The following is a 15,072-nucleotide window of genomic DNA, read 5'->3' on the forward strand; positions in this document are numbered from 1 at the left end:
TTCAGGATGTGAAAATTATATGCTAATTATTTCTAGTGGTGAGAAAAATGATTTATCCTATCATATATTGGAAGGAGTATTACACTGAGAAGCAGGAGTCAAATTCTAGTCCCAGCTGATACTGAGAAGCTGTGCGACTTTGGGGTAATCATTTAATTTCAAGCCTTAATTTTCCCAACTGTAAAATATGGGCACTAGGTTAGATATCTTTAAGATACCTTCCAGCTAAAACACATTATATGGTTCTATTTTTTTAGAGATATCATTTAAAATATTATCCTTCATAATTAGGAATGAGACTACTTATGCATTACTAATAAGGCACTAATTCATTCACCCATTCATTCATTCACCATTTATTGAGCATATACTATAGGGTAGGTGCAGGAATCTGCTTTTAGCTGTCTCTCACCTCCACTGCAGGAGTCACGGATTTGCACCTTTTCTTGAAACTCATCCCCACTTCACCTCTTGCCTCTCACTCTGCCTTGCGATATGCATTTGAGAGACAAATGTCCTGGATTAAGACTGAGTACAGTGGGTCATGGAGCATGGTACAGTTAACAGGATAAAAAGGAATCGCACTATGACTTTGGGCTCCCTGGCCTGGTGTTCTTTAGTTAACTGAGCATAGGCAATCTGTAACCTTATTTGACATTAACATTCATAAATATTGGGCTCTGCAAAATCACTTACTATAATTTTGTTTTTGTCCAATGATAGCTTCTCAGCAGTTGGCATGAGACTCAATTTTGCTCTTTTAACACGTTTATTAAAAAGATGTGTTTGCAGGAATTTCTCTTCTGAATTTATATATCCTGTGGTTTTTAAGTGTTCTATTATTATTAATTTGAATCATGTGAAATTGTGTTTTTTAGGTCAAAATCAGTCAGATATTGGCAATTTCATATGATTCTAATATGACCTAGTTAGTCGTAAGCAGCAAAGACTGGGAGGCAAATACCACCAGTTGGAGGAGAAACTTTGACTCTTAAGTGTTTTCATTCTGTTTTTTTTTTTTTTTTTGCCATCAAGGGAATTTTGACAAGTTTATTTCAACTTGCGCATCGGTTTTTTCCATTAGTTAAATGGAACAAATTGCAAACTCGAATAGAATTTTTAAATGCTTATTCATGTACAAATCAGTACAGATTACTGGAAGAAAATTATAAATGTGGTTTATTCCCCAAATATCTAAATGTTTAGGTCATTGTGTTTCTCATTGGGGCAATGTAATGATTCAGATACACAATTCTTTGGCAAATGGGAAATCAGTGTTTTGAAAAAACTTGAGGATCACTGCCATTAATTTACTCAATTATTTCACATCTTCTGACTGGCAGACTCTGCCTGCTATATGCTATCTATATACTCCCAAACACATCTGCAGCTGAGAGATGAAACCTGGAGCTATTTTTAAACCACAATCATGTGGCTGTGCTTTTGGCCAGGTGCTCACCTCTGAAGATTTCAAGAACCAAAATATCTTATTTCCATTACTTGCAGGAAACCACATATTAGTAACATAAGACAGACTATCTAAATTTTAATACTTGGAATTTATTCAGGCTTCCCAGAGAATAGTTGTATTTTCACATCTAGATAAAAATAAGCTTGAGGAAACAGGCTAGTCTTTCTGACTTTGATCTTAAAGATGAAACCACAAGAACTAACAACTTGTAAGTGGCCTAAAATTCTATAAAGTTTACTGATGTTCATATTTACATTTAATCCTGATTGTAAACTAGTGAAATACTTTCAGCACTTTTGGAGTAGAAAGTGCACAGGTAGGGACTTCCCTGGCGGTCCAGTGGTTAAGACTCTGTGCTTCCACTGCAGGGGGCACAGGTTCGATCCCTGGTCAGGGAACTAAGATCCTGCACGCTGTGTGGCCAAAAAAAAAAAAGTGCACTGGTATAGAAGACAAAGATTAAGACCCTGCTTTGAACATGGAAAGCATTCTAGGCAAGTTATTTAACCTCTTTTTACCTCAGTTTCCTCATTATAAAATGAGGGTCTCAACACTGGTATTCATTTATTTATCAAGCACCTACTATGTCCCAAGTAGTGTTCTAGTCACAGAAACTATAGCAGTGAACAAAGTTTAAAGAAACAAAACTAAAACAACTTACTTTCATGGAATTGATTTAGCATGGGAGGGGTAGAAAATAAAGAAATACATAATAATGTCAGGTGGTGATAATTAGTATGGAGAAAATGAACCTGGGCAAGGAGAGAAACAGTGATGGTAGAGTGTTGATATGTTATATAAGGTGGTTAAGGGAGGCCCTCATTGATAACATGTCATTTAATAGTAGACCTGAAAGAAGTGACAGAGTGAATGGTGTATGTATTTTGGTGAAAAGTGTTCTAGGCAGAGGGAACAGAATGTACAAAGGCCTCAAGGCAAAGGGATGCCAACAAGGCTAAAACAAAATGAAAAAGTGAGGGGCAAAGGTTTGAGGGGAGTGGTGGCATGTATCATTGCACTTTGGAGTCCATTGCAAAGACTTTTGTTTTTAGACTTAGAGTGAGCTGGAGCCTTTGGAGGGTTTTGAGTAGAGGAGTGACTTTACTTATATTTTAACAAGATCACCCTGCTGCCCTGCTGAGGGTAGATTATAAACAGGCAAAGGCAGTACCAGGGAGACTATTTAAGGAGATCACTGCTATAATCCAGGTGAAAGAAGGTGGCCTGGGACATGGGAGTAGGTGTGGAGATTGTGGGAAGTGCTCCTATTCTGGCTATATTTTATTTAACTTTTTTTTTTTTTTTTTTTTTTAAATTGAGCTGGGGCTTCCCTGGTGGCGCAGTGGTTAAGAATCCACCTGCCAATGCAGGGGACATGGGTTCGAGCCCTGGTCCGGGAAGATCCCACACGCCGCGGAGCAACTAAGCCCGTGTGCCACAAATACTGAGCCTGCGCTCTACAGCCCGCAAGCCACAACTACGGAGCCCACGTGCCACAACTGCTGAAGCCTGCGTGCCTAGAGCCCGTGCTCCGCAACAAGAGAAGCCACTGCATTGAGAAGCCCCATGCACTGCAACGAAGAGCATCCCCCGCTCACCGCAATGCCCGTGCGCAGCATTGAAGACCCAACACAGCCAAAAATAAAATATATTAAAAAAATAAATTTTTTAAAAAAAATTAAAAATAAAATACTAAAAAATAGAGCTACTCATATTTTTAAAAAATTGAGCTATAATTGACATATAACATTGTATTAGTTTCAGGTGTGCAACATAATGATTTGACACATGTATATATTGCAAAATGATTGCCACAATAATGCTAGTTAACATCCATCACCACACACAGAAACAAGTTTTTGTGTGTGTGATGAGAACTATTTAACTTTTTATTATAGAAAATGTCAAACATAGGTAAAACATCGTAGACTAGTATTGATATAATGAACCTCCATGTACACATCACTCACCTTCAACAATTATCAACTCATGATCAATCTTGTTTCTTCTATATTCCCATTTTCTCCATTCTGTATTGTTTTGCAGCAAGGCCCACATATCATGTAATTTCATCTAAAAATACTTCAGAATGTATCACTAAAAGAAGTTAAAAGACAATAATATTATAATCATATCTAAAAAGTTTTAAATAATTTTTAATGCCCTCAAACATGGATTCTGTATATATTTTAAAGATAGAGCCTACAGGTCTTGCTCATGGTTTGTTTGTTTATTTATTATTGTTTTATTTTTTTGGCCGCCCTGCACAGCAGTTTGTGGGATCTTAGTTCCCTGACCAGGGATTGAACCCGGGCCCTTGGCAGTGAAAACACGGAGTCCTAACCGCTGGACCACCAGGGAATTCCCATTGCTCATGGTTTAGATGTAGAGAAAGAGGAGTCAAGGATGACACTGAAGTTTTTGGCTTAAGCAACTGGTAGTGTTTTACTGACATTTATAAGGAAAACACTGTTGGAGGAGTAGTTATGGCGGGCAGGGTGAACCAGGAGCTTGGTTTAGGACCCATCCAGTTTGAGATGTCTATTTGATATCCAAATAGAGATATTGAGTTGGCAGCTATATATATGTTTCTGAAATTTGGGAAGATCAGGCTGGAGGTAGAAATTTGGGAGCTGATACCACAATGATGGTACTGAAAGTCATAAAACTGTTTGATGTCACCAAAGAAGTGAATATAAGTGGAAAAGAGGACTGAGGACTGAACTCTGGAGCACTCCAACACTTAGTCAGGGATAAGAAAGAACCAGCAAGGGACAGAACACATGACCAGTGAAACAGGAAGAAAACAGGGTGGTATTCTGAAAGCCTAGTGAAGAAAGTATTTCAAGGAGGATGCAATCACCTGTGTCAAATGCTGTTAATATATTAAGAAAGACAAGGACTAAGAGATGACCATGGAGTTAGCAAGGGTGAAGGTCATGGGTGATGCTGAAAGAGTTGTTTTATCAGAGTAATGGGGATGAGAGAATGCCTTGCTTGGGTTCAGGAGAATCAGAAGAGAGATGAACAGTGGCTATAATATAAATCTTTTAAGGAGTTTTTGCTGATAAGGGGTGTTGAGAGAAATATGAAGTCAAAAAAGAGTTTTGTTTTTAAAGCAGGATATATTAGCACTGATGGGAATGATCATGGAATGAGATAGTGAGAATGTGAAATAGTGTAATATATATGGGTACCTAACACATAGAAGGCATACAAATGTTAGTTCTTTTCTCTTTGGGCCTTTTTAATAAAGAGTTAAACAACCTGGAGCCACAGACAGCTGTTTTACTAATTAGTGGGCATCGAGAGCAGAATTATTTAGCTTTAGATAATTGTGCAAGGCAAAATGTGGGTGAAATACAGATATATGTGGCATATTTGGTTACATATAATAATAAACCTGAGAAAACAAGGCAAGGTTTTCTTTTTCTCATGTGAAAGAAGTCTAGAGGTTGGAAGCCTGGAACGGGTAGTACTGTGGTTTCATGGTATTATCAGTGACTTGGGCTCTCTCTCATTCCGGCCTCTATTTTCAAGATCACCTTCCTGTCCAAGATGGCTGCTAGAGGCCTAGCCATCACGTCCCAGTCTCAGGAGCAGGAAGGAAGAAAGAGAAAGGAAGGAGGAAGAAGGGCTTGATCCCTTCATTCTAAGGAAACTTCTTGGAAGTTCCATGCAACATTTCCATTTATATCTTTCTGGCCAGAACTTGACCTGCCAGGGAGGCGGGGAAATACAGTCTTTCAATAGGGCATATTTCTCTACTGAGTAAGATAGAGGTTTTATTACAAAGGAAGAAGCAGAGAATGGATATTAGGGTAGGCTGTTAGCAATCTTTGCCTTAGCATTTGTGGGAAGAGCATGGACAAAAGACCTATGTTTGAACCCTAGCTCTACCATATACTGGTTGTGGCCTTGAACAAGTTATTTTATCTCTGTGCCTCAATTTTCTCTTCTTTAAAATTGAGCCAATACTAGTGCTCAGAATACTAGTGCTACTCTGAGGATTAAATGAAATAATACAAGTGCCATTGTGTCTGGCATATAATAGGCACATGATAAATAACACTACATATATGAAATAAAAATTAGTCATCTAGCAGGCCATTGAGAGATGGTGTCTTAGTCTCTTCAGGCTGCTATACTAAAATTCCATAGATTGGATGGCTTATAAACACCAGAAATTTCTCTCTCACAGTTCGGGAAGCTGGGAAGTCCAAGATCAAGGTGCCTGCAGATTTGGTATCTGGTGAGGGTATGTTTCCTGGTTCATAGATGGCCATCTTTTCACTGTGTTCTCACATGGCACAAGGGGTGAGGGAGCTCTCTGTGACCTCTTTAATAGGGCTTTTCCCTCATGACCTAATCACCTCCCAAAGACCCTACCTCCAAACATCATCACTTTGGGGATTAGGTTTCAACATATGAATTTCGGGGGGTGGGGGGGACACAAACATTCAATCTACAGCAGATTGTATTAGTTAATTGGGCTGATTGGCTGCTTAGTTACAGGTTCAATATGAGAGTTACCATACCCACTTCCCCTTTGTTACATAAGAAATACCCCAAGATCTAGGAGAGTTGTAACATACTGTCAATGGCATTTATTGACTCCAGTTAACTTAATCATGTCCATTAAGCTTATGCTTTCAATGAATCCCTTCATCTGATACCAGCCAAACTGCAAGCCCTGAGACAAGTAATCTGGTTAAGGCCTGCTGAAAAAATGCCTATTTTACCAAACACATGTATCTTAAGCTTAGATCTTCAAAGAGTGGGAAAATGCTTCTCCAGCTCCTGCTGATTTTTAGGTCTCTGTTTTAGCCATCTTTGATAACATCTATTTTGGTTGGTTGACTTTGTAATTATTGGAGTCATAGTCAATAGCCAGTGTATATAGCACCTGGATCTAATTACAGGTGCTGTTGTGTCTATCAACCCAGGCCCTGAGCCCTTGTACTTGCTGTATACAAAATGAAAAAGCCACTGGTCAGCCCTGGGTTTTGCAATGTCGTGAGTTATCATTTCCCACCCAAGGCAGGCAAGGGATGGACAAACACTTGGCTCTTGGCAGAGCTGGTAGCTCTAGTTAGCAGAAAATTCTTCGGCTGGTGAAGGAACTGTGATGAAGGGAGATAGGCCAAGCGGTCATACACTTCAGCTTGGCACCTAAAGGGAACTGCAGGAAACAGATTGAATCCTATTAGGGAAAAGGCAAGATTTTTATAGGTGAGTTCATTTCTCTCCCATGGAGATAATTTTCTCTTATCACATCACAAATTAATTTAGGCTGAAAGTGCAAGTGATGGATCAGATTAAAAACAGTGCAGAATACTTCACCTGCCTTCAACCTTAAATTATTCAAGTGGCTGCAGCCACTGGTCAACAAGAAGGCAGAAGCTGTCTCACAGAGAAATGCCTGTCCTAAGAGGTGAGGGCTCATGCAACATTCCCCCTAAGGCCTGAGAGGCGGTGCAGTGCACTGGAAAAATCAGAGCTTTGGCTCTGCCACTTAGTGATGTGGCCTTGGCCTTGAGTGAGTTACTTGACTCCTGTAAATGACAAAGTATGTAAAATAACTATGAGGACTGGCCCAGAGAGAGATGCTCCACCTGTCTGCACCTTTTGTTTCCCTCATTACAACGCACCTACTTACATTCTTTTCAATTATTTTTAAAACATTAAAAAATATAAACTAAAACATGAATGCAGGAAAACAAGTGTATCATTTAGTAAACTACTATAAGGTAAACACACTTGTATTTGAGTCAAGAAATAGAACTTTGCCAACCACTCCTGAATCTCCTCTCCTTCTCAAAGAAACTATCTTGACTTTCATAGTGATCAAGGAATTGACATACACAAGTGTGCATGTCAAGGCACTGGAGTTTAGTCTTGCCCATTAAAAAAAAATTTCATGTGCCTTTGAAATGATTTACAGGCTCCTCCTCCATCTTTTTCTTTTCCTTAAAATCATCTGTTGAAGAACATGCATTGTCTGATATGCAGTTTCCTAGTCTGGATTTTGCTGATTTTATTTTTATTGGTGTAGGTCTGCATGTTCTTTTGTCAGTTGTGTATTTTGCAAATTGACAGCTAGATACGGAGGCGAGATTAGACTCAGGTTCAATACCTTTGGCAAGATTAAAGGAAGTGATATATTCTTTCATCTGGAAGCATATAATATCTTGTCTTTTTGGTTTTTTTGAAGATCTAACTGGCTTTATTGAATGATTCATGAATCAGGCAGCAACTCATCTAGTAAATAGACAGGTGTTCCTTGTCTCTTTTTGGAATATTAGCAGCCATTGATGCTCAATGAGCACATCCATTATTCATTGGGGATTGCAAAATGGTGATATTCCATTTCTATCATTTATGAAATGTATTAGTTGGAGTCTTTATAAGGAGAACTTCCCTACAGCTATTTGGTTATCCAACGGTACAGTTTATATAAGAAAATTAAGATAAATGTTTAATTCTTTCCCTTTATCAGTTTTCAAGATAATGAATTGGTTCTCTATCATCATTTGAAGGCACCTAGTGTTTAAAGTATCATTATACTCGTGAAAGATATACACGTATATATGTCTATATGTGTATATATGTGTATGTGTATACATATAATGCCATATACTCTGATTTTCACTTTTAAACTTTTTTCACTGGTTTTTGTGTATCCTTCCAGTTAATATTCTACACATATAAAACCATTTATAAATGTTGATGGTTATTTGTTTCACTATTTTGCTATTAAAAACAATGCTAATGGAATATCTTTCTTTAATACTTCTTTATATATGAATATAATTGTGGGATAACTTCCTATAAGTGGAAATGCTTTTATAATTTTCATAGATAATGCCAAATTATCTTACACAGAATTCATACCAATTACATTGCCATCAACAATGAATCAGTGATAAGGGATTATTTCCAAAAATACTTTGGGTTGCAAGGGGGAAGCAAGGGGTCAGAAAAGGATTGGATTTTAATAGAGGGAGAAAGATGGGAAGAAGCCATTGTGGAGGTGAGGAATTGGAACTGGGTAAAGGAATTACAACCATAGAGCAGATGCTAATTCAAAATGGTATCGAAGAATAAAGGGGTAGGTGAAAGCAAACAGAAAATTCTGGTACTGGAAGGTGTGGTGGTGTAGAAAGAACACTGAATTTGATGGCAGGAACCATGTTCCACACTTAACTGTCTTATTTAACTCTCATAGTAGCTTTAAGAGGTATTATTTCTGTTTTACAGATAAGACAGTAGAGGCTATGGGGATAACAATACCTATTTCACAGGATTGAATGAAAGCTAAATGATAGAATGTATGTGACATCATGTATTAGAGTGTGAGCTTCTTGATAGCAGTTATCTTAAACCTAGCACAGTGCCAGGTACATTCTGGAACGCAACAAACAATTTGCTGAATACTTTTAATGAATGATAGAACCTAACAAAGGTCTGCCACATAAGTTATGGTTATCAAGAAATGGTTATTGACTCTTTAAAGACCAGCAGCTAAAAGAAAAGTCTGGTTGGCCGTGGTATCACATTAGATTCTGGTATGTACGCATACATAATCAGTCATCTAATAGGTATAGATATGACTTTCACAACTGATAATTATCAAAGAAATCTATAAAATGAATAATACTGATTGAGAAAACCATGTATCTAAAATTTCTCCCTTAGATAAATTTAGGAGTCTATATTTTATGTTTTCCTTGGTAAACACTCTAGGGAAATAAAAAAACAGCAGTTTACATATATTTTACTCATTAAATGGTAACAGTCTATTAATGAATTGAGGTTGGTTTTTAAATTTATATATAAAAATTTACTTCACCACTTCCTTTCAAAACTAATATAAGGCATTTTTATAATAAAGGGCACTTATGCCATAATGTTAATAAAAATGGAAATAAAATTCAGATCACTTAAAAGGAGGGAGCAAACCATAAGACCCAGTACAGTGGCTATAACTGAGCATCATGTTTGGTTTGGAATACTTTACAAGAAAAAGGAAAAACAGTCAAGGATGCAGTTCTCATTATTAGAAAATAATTAAGCGTATCAGTTTTAATGGAAGACAGGTTTTTTTGCCCCGGGTATGAAATTATAACCAAAACATTTCATTGCACCTTAGGTAGAAGATCCAGACTAGGCAGTGACTTTAAAGAACAAATGCTAACTAGATAATCCTTCTAGTTTTCCATCAGCTTTTCTCTAACCTTAAGTTTCCAGAGTGTTTTTCTATTTAATCATCCTATCATTAGTGCCAAGTACCCAGAAAACACATGATGTTTGTTGTATGAATTCTTGAATTAAAAGAAATGTTGTTGCCAATCTTTATTTAGTATTCAATAATAAAGGAGGCAGAATGGGGTAATAGAGTCCTGGAGTAAGAGTTAGGGTACTTCACATTCTAACCTCAACCTTATGTAAATGTGAATTTTGGGAAGACTTTTAGCATCTTCGGGTCTCGGTTTCCTCATCTATGAGGTTTAGACCAGTGCTTTTTAACCCTGGATTCACATTAGAATCACCTGGAGAGTTTAAAAAAACTACTGATATGTGAGATTTACCCTCACAAATTCTGATAAATCTGGTCTGGGATGAGATCTAGGCATCAATATGGTTTTAAAAGGTCCCAAGTGATTTAAATGAGCAGCCTATGGATGAGAACCACTGATTCAGATGTTTTCCAAGGTCCCCTCCAGGTCTAAAATGCTAAGAACTGATGAGATCCAATATTTAGAAATTTAATAACTGTTTAACAGTCTAATAAGGTAGCTGCAACTTTGAGGGTAGTTTTTTTTTTTATCACCTAAAAGGAGTAAAAGTCCTGGGACATTTATTATTAAATGATAATTCATGGCAGGTCAAATACTGTAATACAGTCACAAATAATTCAGCCATAAAAGATGGACAAAATGCTTAGGGGACAATCTTAACTCAGTTTTCATTGTTGTGTGAGGTATGGGGGACAGAAGATAACTTGCTCATGGTAAGGAATCTAATAGGATTAGGAATTGCCCATTAAGGCAGGACCTCAGAAGGTCTTCAGTGTAGGGGGAATCAGATATAAACCCTCAGCAGTGGAGGGAGGAAACAGTCCCTAAGAAGTTATAGTCATAATCTGACCCCTGTATGATTTAGCAACCCAAATTGAGCTCATTAGGCAGATATAAAAAATTCTCACAGTAGAAATTAACACAACATTATAAATCAATTATACTTCAATAAAATAAATTAAAAAAATAAAAAGCCCTCAAATATGAATTTAGTTTAAGTTGTTTTATACCGGTAGTGATTCCAGGCACTTGGCAGAAGCAAATGGAAATCCTTCCCCAGAAAGCATTTTCTTCGGCCTCAGAATTCTCATAAATAATTTTCCAAAGAAAACAAGTAGCTCCAGCTAAACTAGGCCTCAAGGAAACATGGCACTATGAGTGAGAACCAGCAGAAAAAAAATATGACAATAGGGACCTATCAAGACTTTAGTTACTGAAACTGTCAAACACAGACTATAAAACAACTATGCTTACTGCATTTAAAGTAGTAACAGATAAACCTGAAAATGTCTAGAGGAAAAAGAAGACTTTAAAATGTGATCTAGCAAATTTGAAAAAAAAACAATCCAGCTTTCAGAAAATATATAATTTTTGAAAGAAAAACTCAATGGGTAGGTAGAAAAGTAGATTAGACACAGATGAAGAGGTCAGAAGAAATTGTATAGAATGCAGCACAAACAGATATAAAGAGGAAAACAATCAAGGAAGGGTTAAGAGAAATGAAAGAGTGAGAATGCATAACACGTTTAATTGGAATTCTCAAATGAGAGTGAATGGAGTAGAGGCAATATTTTAAGATTATGGCTGAGAAATCTTTAGAACTGGTGAAAGGCTCTAATGCACAGATTCAGTAAACTTAATGAATCTCAAGAAGAATTAAAAAAAGAAATCCATATCTCAACACATCATTAATAGAACTGAGGAACACTAAAGACAGAATAAAAATATCCAGAAAGAAAAATATCAGATTACTTAAAAAAAAAAAAAAAAAAAAAAAAAAAAGGCAGTTAGCTGATTTCTCAACAGCAATGAGAGCCAGGGACAGTTGAATGGCATTGTGAGTGGAAAGAGAATAACCCCTACCCTAGAATTCTACACCCAGAGAAAATATCTTTCAAGATTAAGAGTGAAAATTGGGAATTCCCTGGTGGTCCAGTGGTGAGGACTTGGTGCTTTCACTGCTGTGGCCTAGGTTCAGTCCCTGGTTGGGGAACTAAGATCCTGCAAGCTGTGTGGAGTGGCGAAAAAAAAAGATTGAGAGTGAAAATAAAGACATCTTCAAACAAATAAATAAATACGCAAATTCAAAAACCTGAGTTTTCCATCAAGAAAATCTCAACAGAAGAAATAATTCTGGGGACTTCCCTGGTGGCAAAGTCATTAAGACTCTGTGCTCCTGATGCAGGGGGGCCTGGGTTTGATTGCTGGTGATCCCACATGCATACCACATGCAACTAAGGAGCCCGCCTGCTCCAACTAAAGACCCGGAGCAACCAAATAAATAAACAGTAAACTGCCAAAGCTGGGACACTCAAAACTCAAAAAACAACTCTGGAGAAAAAGAAAAAACTACATAGATAAAAGTTAAAAAAAAAAAAAATTCTGAAGGGCATATTTCAGACCAAAGGAAAGTGATATAAGATCTGGGATAAAACATAAATTGAAGGGCAAAGAGAATGGTAAATGTGTGGGTAAATCTAAAACAAAAACAAAAAAACAAATATAAAAAACTGACTACAGAAACTATATCTTGTGGAGTTAAAAATACAGAATTAAAACTTATATGACAAACATAATTAAAAGAAATAGTAAATGGATTAAAAAGATTTAAGGTCTTTGGGAAAGGATTATAAGAAAAAGAAAGAAAGGAGAAGACATGAAACATTGAATAGACAGGATAAACAGGAAGCATGAAATACGATAAACTCAAATATATCTAAATTACTACATTAATTGTTAATGGATGAAATATTCCAGCTAGAGGACAAAGATTGTCAAACTGGACAATAAAACAAAACCAAACTATATGAGGTTTACAGGAAACATTTCTAAGACGTAAAGATACAGAAAGATTTAAAAGAGAAATGAAGGACTTCCCTGGTGGCACAGTGGTTAAGAATCCACATGCCAATGCAGGGGACATGGGTTTGATCCCTTGTCCAGGAAGATCCCACATGCCACCGAGCAACTAAGCCTGTGGGCCACAACTACTGAGCCTGCTCTCTAGAGCCCACGAGCCACAACTACTGAAACCTGCGTGCTCTAGAGGCCACGCTCCGCAACAAGAGAAGCCACTGCAATGAGAAGCCCGTGCACCACAATGAAGAGTAGCCCTGCTTGCCACAACTAGAGAAAAGCCTGCGCGCAGCAACTAAGACCCAATGCAGCCAATAAATAAATAAATAAATAAACAAACAAACAAATAAAAGAGAAATGAAAAACAAAAACAAAACCCACTAACCAAGACAAAACTAATGTAGTACAGTAATAACAATTAGATTTTAGGACAAAAAGCATTAATAGCAATGAAACGGGACTTTCCCCATGTCCATCAGGAAGACACAAGATTGAATTTGTGTCTAATAACACAGCCTCAAAGTGAAATAAAAATTGACAGAACTAAAAGGAGAAATATACATATTCACAATCATAGAGGGAGATTTAAAAATCCCTCTTTCAATAATTAATAAAACGGGAAAAGTCGGTACAGATATAGATAATTTGAACATGATTAATATATTTAATACACACATATAAAATTCTGTGCCCAATAACTGCAGAATATACGTTCTTTTCAAGCACACCTAGAACATTTACAATCTGGCTATAGATTGGGCCAGAAAACGTCTCAACAAATTTCAAAGGACTGAAATAATATAGAATAATTTTTCTGACCACAGTGTAATTCAGGTAGAAATCATTCATAAAGAGATAGCTAGGGAAAGAGTCCTTTCTGTTTGGAAATGAAGAAATACATTTGTAAAAAATTCATGGGTCAAAAAACCCACATGGAAATTATAAAACATTTTGAGCTGAATAATAAAACACTAACATACGAATTTGGTCTCAGGAGAGTCTAGATAAAAGACAGACTTTGAATTAAACAGCTTATGGGTGGTAACTATAGATGAGTGGATAAATTCAACCAAAGAGTACATGTATTGGGTTGGCCAAAAAGTTCATTCGGGTTTTCAACAGAATGGCCAATAACGGAACACTTAGAGGCACCATCTTTTAAAAGGCAGGCAAATGAAGCAGTCAAGGATAATAAGAGGGGATGATCAGACAGTATCTCTAAGACCTGAGTAAGAAAGGACCCTGCCCCAGCCCCATGCTTCAGGGAGACTGATGCTTTAGAATGTCTTCCTCAAGATTTTCTAAATTCACCTCCAGTTCCTGGGACTAAGGAAGGCACCCTAAGCCTGGATCTGGTCCCCACGTAGACTTGGTTGCCAGAATGCCTCTCTTGAGATTTTCAAGTCCCACTTTGATGCTGGGACACGTGCCATTTCTCCCATTTGAGGTACTCTCTGACCCTCTAACCCACTCACCTACTCTTCATGTGGAACAAATGCTCTAAGGAGCTCTGGGTCTTGTGCCTATGGAATTTCCCTGGGTCTGAAGAGTGGACCATTTCTACTGGCCGAAGCAATATTTCCTTCACACAATGGTATGAGACTGAGCTGCCAGAATGGTGCTTTTAGGTGACTCTCATATTGGACACAGAATGAATTTAGGGTTTTGGGTTACCAAACTATTGACCCTTGAGATTGAGTTGTACGTGTGGGTCTGTGCTTTGGCTCCCACTGGTCTGTGTTCCAACTATGGGACTGTCTTTGGTCTGTAGACCACCAAGTTTGTGAGGATGGTGACATTGTTCTTAAATTCTGTCCACCTCCCACCACTGGCACCAGGGAGGTCCCCTTACCCTCTCTGCAGGTTCTGCACTGTGTGTCAGGACAGGCCCATCTAATCTGAGGCCTTTTAAGACTGCTGCTCTGCTTTGCCAGCTGGCTCTTCCAATCAATGTCCTCTCATTTCCAATTGACAGTGGCATTGTGCTCTCTAGGTTTGGGCTTAACCCATGCTGATGGAGGAATGGGCATTCCTTGCACAAATGAAACTACTCTTCTTGCTCCATCCGTGGGCCTCTTGACTATTCTTCCTGGGTGTGGCTAAGAGATCACGGTTTAGGAATGCAGTAATTACAGCCTAAAAAGTTCAAGAGAAGACATGGTTAGAATATGTGCGCTACGTTTATGCTAGAAAAGTCCAAATGCTAAATATAATATAACCAGAAAATGAATTATTATTCACATTTTCCTGCATACTGTGTGTAAGACCTGCATTTTTGGTAATCACCAATGAAGCAGAGTAACAACATTTGAGAGAGTTACTGGAAGCCAGTACTCACGGTGGCACAATGGATGCAGCATCATGAGTAAAGATGTAGCCAGCATTAAATAAATGACATTAGGGAACTGTAGAGGTAAGATTTATATAGTTCAATAGTAACTGCAT

The 15,072-nt window shown here is 37.6% G+C and overlaps 1 protein-coding gene across 5 annotated transcripts in view; it reads right to left on the reverse strand.

The window, feature by feature from the left end:
• Window positions 1–998: 998 nt before the first annotated feature.
• DDIAS (DNA damage induced apoptosis suppressor) overlaps window positions 999–15,072 on the reverse strand; it is a 37,229-nt gene continuing 23,155 nt past the window's right edge. For 4 of the 5 annotated variants that reach the window (XR_014250188.1, XR_014250189.1, XR_014250190.1 and 1 more), the window contains 2 exons: window positions 14,480–14,763; window positions 999–3,568 (listed from right to left, as the gene is read on the reverse strand). The gene's annotated coding sequence lies outside the window, so the exon portion shown is untranslated. The remainder of the gene's footprint in view (window positions 3,569–14,479; window positions 14,764–15,072) is intronic. The other variant, XM_082410142.1, reaches the window with a different exon arrangement.

The sequence above is a fragment of the Balaenoptera physalus genome, assembly GCF_965194825.1.
Source record: "Balaenoptera physalus genome assembly, chromosome: 10".
NCBI lineage: Eukaryota > Metazoa > Chordata > Mammalia > Artiodactyla > Balaenopteridae > Balaenoptera > Balaenoptera physalus.